Raw genomic sequence first — 6,056 nt, 5'->3', positions numbered from 1 at the left:
CCTTTCTTGGTAACATCTGTTAATAACTGTCTTATATCGAATATAACAGGATGTTGTTGTTTAATTTTAAATGGATTCTTGTTAAGAGCTTGAATAGAACTTAGAGAGTCTGTAAAAATTATAGATTTTTTAAGTTTGGCTAATAAAATATATTCTAAAGCTTTTAAGATCCCTAAGCATTCTCCAGAGAATACGGTACATTCGGGAGGGAGTTTAATTTTTTGGACAATATTGTACTGGGAATGGAATACACCTACACCAACATGGCCATTAATATTACTTTTAGAAGCATCTGTAAAGATATAATGATGATCTTTAAATTGTGAATTAATTATATCATTAAATCTTTCATTGGCCCTCAAAGAGTTCTTCTCTATATTAATGGTCAGAATATTTGGAGCGGACACAAGAGCCCCATAAGAAGAAGAAAAAATCGGTAATTTAGAAGAAGAATGAATAGGTGCAGTAAGAGATTTAAATTTAAAATAGCTCACAATTAAACACGGGGTTTGTTTATTTAACCAGTATGAATTTTCGGAAATATGATAGGAAAGCGTTTGAAGTTTCGCAATAATAGGATGATCATAAAGCTGAAGGCATCGAAAGAGATATTTGTCGGATAAATATTGACGGCGTAAATGTAAAGGAGGATCATAACATTCAACCTGCAAAGCGTTGATTGGACTAGATTTCATTGCTCCACATATAATTCTGAGGCATTTACTTTGGATTTTGTCTAAAGATTTAAATCCTGATACACGTCTAGGCTCCAAAAGGAAAGAGCCATATTCTAATATGCTGCGAATCAAAGCATTATACACTAATTTTAGATAAAATGGATGGGCACCCCACCATACGCCTGCTAGACATCTGATGATATTTACATTTTTTTCGCATCTACTTACAACATAATCACAATGTGGAATTCCGGAAAGCTTTTCATCCAGGATGACACCTAAAAATTTATGATGGTTTTTTTGTGAAATGATAATGTTATCAAAAAATACTCTAACTTGAGGAGTTACGCGCATTCGACTAAAAAGAACTATGGAGCTTTTAGTTGGGGATAAATCTAGGCCGTGGTTGTCCAACCAACGCTTAAGAAAATGCAAGGCTCTTGTTAGCTTAGCGGAAGCATCATCAGCGTTATTCCCTACAACATATAAGGTCAGATCATCCGCATACTGCGAAATATCAACATCCAACAACTCTGCAATGGCCAATTCTAAATCATAAGTATATATGTCATATAACAGAGGGCTCAAAACTAAGCCTTGTGGTAAACCTTTGGTAACAATTCTTATGTATTTACGGCCATTATTATAGAAAATAATATATCTATCAGTTAACAGGTTTATAATAAATGAAATAATTTTTTTAGGAATTTTTAGACGTCTTAGTTTCTGTTTCAATATTGATATAATAACACTATCATATGCATTAGAAAGATCTAAAAAGGCCGAAAGAACGAATTTATTTGCGCTGAAAGCTAATCTTATGTCGGTGGTAAAAGAACTTAAGTTGTCATATGTACTTTTATTACGCCGAAAACCATATTGAGATGAAGAAAGCAGGCAGTTACTTTCAACGAACCACTCCAGGCGGTTTTTGACTAAATGTTCAATTATTTTTAGAAGAACAGACGAGAGGGCTATTGGACGATATGAAGATGAGAGGGAAGGATCTTTGTTTGGTTTCAAAATGGGTAACACTAGTTGACATTTCCACTCTGATGGAATATTGCCAGATTCAAAAATTGAGTTAATGATTCTAAGATAAACTGATAAACTGTTTTCGTTTAGATGAGAAATAAATGAATAATAAATACCATCAGGCCCAGGAGAGGAATCCGATACATACGAAAGTACATTTTTTAATTCGGCCATGGTAAAGGAGGAATTTAATTCTGAAGACTCTTCATTTTCATCTATTGTACTATTGTTATGAAATAGGTTAGGAAGATTGACTGTAGGAGGAGCAAGCTTGTCAAGAAAATCATTTGCAATAGAACTAGGAAGAGAAACAGAATGAGAAGTATTGTATGCAGATTTGAACCTCCTAATATTTTGCCAAACAACAGTTGGAGGAGAATTCGGGGACAGAGAGGAGCAAAATTTTTGCCAACTTTCAGATTTTTTCTTTTTGAAAAGTAATTTGGTGCTATTTATAATGTTTTTCAATGTCCAATAATTTTCAAGAGACATATTTGTACTATACATTCTTTCAGCCTTCTTTCTCCTTTTTACAGCTTCCGTACACTCTTTATCCCACCACGGTGGGCTGGGAATGGAAGATGATTCATTTTTTATTGGAAAAACTTCATTAGCACTTTCTATCAAGACATCTGTAAAAACGAGAGCATCAATAGAGTCATCTTCATTTGGAAATATCTGTGACAGTTTTACATCAACTTTACTACTGAATTTCTTCCAACATTTATCGGTGACATTATTAAGGTTATACCTGGGAAATAATCTGACATTTTGAATAGGAGCCTGAGAATTATCAAAAGGAGAGGTAGTTAATATGGGGAAGTGATCGCTTCCAAAAGTGGATGATAGAACCGAAGATGTTAATTGTGTTACAAACTGTGAGGAGCAAATAGTCAAATCAACAACGCTTTTGCCTTCTGTTGGACTAGTGCGCCTTGTGGGCTCACCAGAATTTATAACACATAGATTATTCAGATCTAAAACACTTAGCAGCTTGTTACCATAACTATTAGTAATGGAGCTTCCCCATGACTGGTGATGACAATTAAAGTCACCTGTTATAATTAAAGGTCTTGGTAAAGAGCTTAAAATGTTATTAAATTCATTTAAAATATTAATAGAGGCATGGGAAATATATACAGAGACAAAACATATATTATTTACACTAATTGCTATAATAGATAGCTCTGAACTATGTACAGGGATATCAATAAGGCTAAAAGGGTAGTTTTTCTCAAGGAGAAAGGCTACACCACCATAGCCGTCTAACCTATCTTCTCTAATTGTATTATAATTCTTAAATCTAAAAGTATTACTTGGCCTAAGCCAAGTTTCTGAGAAAGAAAATAAAAAAGGATTATAATTTCTTAATAAATAAGCTATGTCACTTTTTTTATTAACTACACTTCGAGCGTTCCACTGAATGATCTGGGCCATATTGTAGAATATTAATTATACATTGAATTAAAGGGGCAACGATGGACGGTATATTATCGTTCTGTGAGTGGGTTTGTAATAATGATATTACATCTGTAAGTGAAGAAAGTTCATTCTTGTAATTGTTTATTATACCTTTATTGTATTCATGTACTGGTGTTGTGTTTTTTTCTAAATTATCAAAAGAAAACTCTTTTACCACATTGTTATGGGCAATTTTATCATAACCTTTCATTGGTCTATAAGGAGCACGAGGCTTAGCAACTACAGTTTTTTTGTATGATCTATTATCAGATGAACTATTATTATTATTAGTAGATAAATTAAATTTAGGAGTGGATAGTGTATCTGAATAAGATTTATATGAGGAAGGAATTTCTTTATTGGCCTCTGCATAAGAGACACAATGTTCAGCCATGTGTATTTTTATAGATTTTTGCCTATTAAACTCTGGGCATATTTTGTTATTAGCCATATGATGGCCAGAACATAAGCAACAGAAATATTCATGCTCATTAACACTACAAGAATCCATATCATGTTCCTGACCACACTTGATACACCGTGATTTTGACCTACACTGAGCTTTGGTATGTCCATACCGACAACATTTGAAGCATTGTATAGTGGGAAAGATGTAGAGCTCAACTGGTAGTGAATTATAACAAATAAAAACTCTTTTTGGCAGAACCCTACCATCAAAGTATACAACAACTGACTGAGTCGGTTTCCATACAGGAGAACCCTCCACCATTGTTTTATAATTTAAGCGTCTGACCTTCACAACTTTACCACTACCGGTAGGTGTAGAAATGTTATTTATTATTTCCTCAGGTGACCATTCAACTGGTATACCCCTCACAATACCTATTCTAACGACATTAAAAGATGGTATAAAAGCTTCATAATTATTGTCAGCGAGTATTGAATTATTAATAAATGTATTAGCATCTTTGTAATTTTGAAATGAAACAGAAATTCTGTTCCGACCAATTTTTTTTAGAGAGCCATTAATAATATTATAAATGTTATTTTTAATTAAAAAGTCACCAAAGGTGATGGGGTGTAGTTGCGTACCATCAGAGACATTTTTTGTAACTTTTTGTACATGAATTAAATAAGGGGAAACATCATTTTCATTATATAAATTTCTGCCAATATGTTTTCTTTCTGTCTCAGGTGCTGAGGCTGAGGATACACGCATGCTAGCAGCATTATCCTTTTCAAGTATACACTTACAATTAATACGATTTCCCGCGCTATCTCTAGTTACTTTGTTACATTGTCTGCACGTCAGCTCGTCAATAAAATCATTACGAGATCGTTTGTACGTTCTTTGACTTATTGACTCTTCTGTGTCCATATTATTGGACTCATCAAAATCCAACGTAACAAAATAACCGGGCTGTGGAATTGGGCCACAAAAATTCCCGCCTCCGGGATCCGGAGGTCGATTCATAGTACAAAAATAAATACACTTACCGAGAAGAAAATATAAAATAAACTAGAAAGATAATTAAAACTAAATATTTACAAAAATATGTACAATATTCCCGCACTGAACACTAATAAACAAATAAAATTTGAGAAAAACACGACCGCCCGCGTTCGAGTTTCCCGCCGTCCAACTTAGCCGAGTTGTCAAATGTCAATGTGTCAAAGTCAATTATGTTTTTTAATTTTCAACATGGCGCTGCGGCTACATGCATTGAGGTACTATAGACTGGAGAGAGCCATATATCGGTGTATAAACCATGTATAAACTATAAGCGTCAAAAGCGTGTAATGTTATGTCTTACTTAATAGGACATAACAAAGGAGTCGGTCTGCATATTTCAAGTAATAAAAGTGTTAATAAAGGTTTTTAGTAAACATTTAGTTTTTAGTAAAGAGTTAGATATTGTTGAGTTTTGTGGTTCCGCTAAATAATAAACCATAAGAATGGCCAAAGAATGCCTCAAACACGTGGATTTAACATTAAATACGTAAGTTTTGAACAACGTTTTTTGGGCTTTTCAATCGGTATTTTTGTAAGCTAAAAAGATAATTTATAAGTTTAACAATCCGCGTGCTAAAAATGTCACATCAATTAATAATTTGGCTACAAAAATTGCATAGCTTTTTACGTGTGTTTACGTAAAAAGCTATGACTTTTACCTTTTCCTTCGACGAATCTGCGGTCAAGCTACTTTCCGAGCGGGATTTTCAGCTCTACTTTGGGTTTAACCGGGTTCAGCTTCGCTTGAAGGGACCAAAACCGGCACTCCTGTCAAATCCTGTAGGGTCTGACGAAGTGACGGCAACACCTCTGCTGGGCTCAACTTCCCAGCCCCACACCTCACATAAAGGATGGCGGCCAGCACCTCTTATCAAGCCTATAGGCTATAGAGGCACGGCGCCGCCCCAAGCTAGCAGCAGCGGCACATCATCTGCCACTGTTACTGCTCAGCCCAACACCCTACACGTGCAAGCACAAAACTTGCACGTGCACACCAGCAGGGGAGGCGGACGCCCGGCTGCTCAGACCAATCCCAGACCTCAAGTTCCCTTGAAAGTGGCAACTGTGAGTAGGGGTAGGCCTGGACAGTCCGGTGGTGGACGCGGACGCGGACGTGGTGGCTCTGGGGGCGCCTGCGCTGTGAGGAAGCCAGCACAGCTGCCCTCATTAGCGCAGGAGCACTCAAGTCGCAAAGTGGCGCGAAACCCCTGCTCCGACTACCTAACCTGCACCACACAGACTAAACACACACACACATCCATCCACATATACCTACTCACTTTAACACTCTACAGCTACACTTCACAGTAACACTACACAAAAAAAAAAATAATATTAAAGTAATACAAGTCAACTTACGACACGCGAAGGCTGCCACAGATGTACTCTGTCAGAAGTTCATCCGGGAG

At 36.0% G+C, this 6,056-nt stretch overlaps 1 long non-coding RNA gene across 1 annotated transcript; it reads left to right on the top strand.

Annotated features, from left to right (window-relative positions):
- The first annotated feature begins 1,497 nt into the window (after positions 1-1,497).
- LOC121730927 lies at positions 1,498-4,049 on the top strand. Its single transcript, XR_006036167.1, has 2 exons — positions 1,498-2,149; positions 2,228-4,049. It is a non-coding gene; the product is annotated as an uncharacterized LOC121730927 (long non-coding RNA).
- Positions 4,050-6,056: the final 2,007 nt, after the last annotated feature.

This window comes from Aricia agestis, chromosome 10 (assembly GCF_905147365.1).
Source record: "Aricia agestis chromosome 10, ilAriAges1.1, whole genome shotgun sequence".
In the NCBI taxonomy this organism is placed as follows: Eukaryota; Metazoa; Arthropoda; class Insecta; order Lepidoptera; family Lycaenidae; genus Aricia; species Aricia agestis.
This window is presented reverse-complemented; position numbering and strand designations above follow the sequence as displayed.